Here is a 2,583-nt window from a genome sequence, read left to right as displayed (position 1 = left end):
GGCAGCAGTCGAGAGGGAACTGGCCAAGGCTTGCATGAGAGAGGGAGCAAGTTGCAACAAAGACTACAGACCCCATGTGCAGTGAAGGGTTAACTCAGCGGGCTCAGGGGGCTCAAACCCTGCACATTCCAAAGAAAGGACTGGACCTTGACCAGCCCTGGAGGATAACCTCTGAGCCCTTGGGAGATCTAGCCTGATAAGAGTGTCTTTGTGTACCTTGGGCCATATCAGAGAGTTTATGCTAACAAAGTGATATATGGAAAACACCTGTTTTTATTTGCCTGGGGCTCTAGGTCATGCTTATCAGTTTGACCTCTGGGGGTGGGGGTTGGAGACTGTGTGGTTAATGTCACTCATGTGGGTGCCTCATGCTTATGTGACTGACCCCCATTACAAACCTTGGACACTGAGGCTCTGGGAGCCTCCCTGGCTGACAATTTTCTGTACGTGTGTCACGCAACACTGCTGGGAGAATGAAGCATGGTCCACACAACTGCATGGGAGAGAACTTCTGGAAGCTGGCTCCGGGTCTCTCCCGGACCCTGCGCTGTATGCCTTTTTCCTTAGCTGCTTTTAACCTGTATCCTTTTGCTGTAACAAACCATAACGATGAGTGCAACAGCTTCTCTGAGTTCTCTGAGTCCTTCTAGTGAATCATCAAACATGAGGGTGGTCTTGGGGACCCTTGGGGACACACCTGCTTTTTCAAGAAGTCTTGCAGAGAAGGAAGCAAAGAAGTGGGTGGTGGCTAGAGGAGGAGGCTGGTTCTGGATGGGTGATTTTGTTTGACACTAGGGCATATTCACATAGCTGTTGGAATAACAGACAAGGAGAAGTTGATCATTCGGGAGAGAAGTTTTTGAGAAGGCGAGGGGGGTGGGGATCCAGGACACAAGGGCGTCTAGTAGGAGCGGGCAGCGCACTCTGCGTGGCAGGAGGGAAGCTGGAGCAGGAGGGACAGTGCGGGTTTGTGGGCAGATTTGGTGTTGAGGTGACGATGGTTTTGTTCCCTCAATGGACTATGAGGCAAGGTCACCCTTGAGTGTGCAAGGCTGGGGTGGAAGGCTGTAGGCGGTTTGAGGAGAGAGAGGATCTGATGTTTAGCTATTTTGGAGAGCAAGCCCTCACCAGGGACAGTGTGCTAAGACTGCAGGGCAGGGGCCAGCCCGGTGGTGCAGCGGTTAAGTGCACACGTTCTGCTTCGGTGGCCCGGGGTTCATCGGTTCGGATCCCGGGTGCGGACATGGCACCGGTTGGCAAGCCATGCTGTGGTAGGTGTCCCACATATAAAGTAGAGGAAGATGGGTACGGATGTGAGATCAGGGTCAGTCTTCCTCAGCAAAAAGAGGAGGATTGGCAGCAGATGTTAGCTCAGGGCTAATCTTCCTCAAAAAAAAAAAAAAAACAAAAAAGACTACAGGGCAGCGAGAAACGACGACCCTCGAAGATCTCCAGCTGTGAATTTAAAATGAGAGTCAACACACATCAGAGCTGTGTGCTTTTGCGCAACAGCATTCAGCGGTGCAGGTGCTGGCGCGAAGCAGGTGGACAGCGGGATTTAACCAGGGCGGGACGTTGACAGCTGAGTGGGACAGAGGGAGAGAGGGTGTTTGTAAGTAACTCAGCGCAAGAGAGGATAAACAAGGTAGATCTGCCTGCGGCTTAATTTTGCTCGGTGGTAATTAAAAACATATTTATTTTAAAACAAATCTGGATTCATTCTGGAGTAGGATGAAGAAGGCACACGAATTTTTCAGATAACTCAGTAGACTTCATAGGCGGTTTTCCTGTTGGAAGTGCTGCTTCCAGCTGTGCCCCTTGGTCTCCATGGGGTGAATTCTCTCATCTTGGAGGTTTGGAGAGCTTCAGAAAAGTCTGGGAGGGACCATGCTGTTGGTGTGACCCCTGACCCCTCAGTGGCCCTCTGGCATTTGAGGACAAGGTCCAACCAGGAGCAGAGATGGAGCAGGAGGGTGGAGGCTGTGCCCCCAAGATGGTGTTGACAGGGCGGGCTGGGAATAGATCAAGACCTCCCAGGGACAGGGTGGGCGCTAGAGAGGTTGTAGGGGAAGCAGATCCTGACACTGGTCCGAGGTTCCAGTCTAGGGGCCAAACGTGTCAGGGGAGTCCAGGCAGATGGTGGGGAGGGCACAGGTTGAAACACAACAGAGCCCCTCCCCCTCTCCTCCCCTTGTCTCCCCAGGACCCCAAGGGAGGCAAACTCTGGGGGTCCAGGCAAGTGACTCAGGCAGATTGAGTCTCAGGGAACAAGTCTGGGACTTGTTTCCCAGAACTGGGGCACCAGGTGGGGATGGGGTGTCAGGAATGAGGCCAAAGCCCAGTTATCAGAACTGGGACACCTTCCATGTGGGACTTGTGTTCTTTACATCCTTCCTGCACACATCCTGGGAAAGGGACCTGCACAACCTGTCAGGTTGGGGGCCCTAAGTGGGGTTGGGTGAGGCTTTGGGGCACCAAGGGGGTACCTCCTTTATCTTTGCCTCCTTCCCTGCCCCAAGTAGCTGCCTCCCTCTTGCCCGGTGCCCCCCAGGGTACCCCACCCTTGCAAGAAGAGCCTCAGAG

Source organism: Equus asinus, chromosome 4 (genome assembly GCF_041296235.1).
Source record: "Equus asinus isolate D_3611 breed Donkey chromosome 4, EquAss-T2T_v2, whole genome shotgun sequence".
Lineage (NCBI taxonomy): Eukaryota > Metazoa > Chordata > Mammalia > Perissodactyla > Equidae > Equus > Equus asinus.
Note: the sequence above shows the minus strand (reverse complement) of the source record.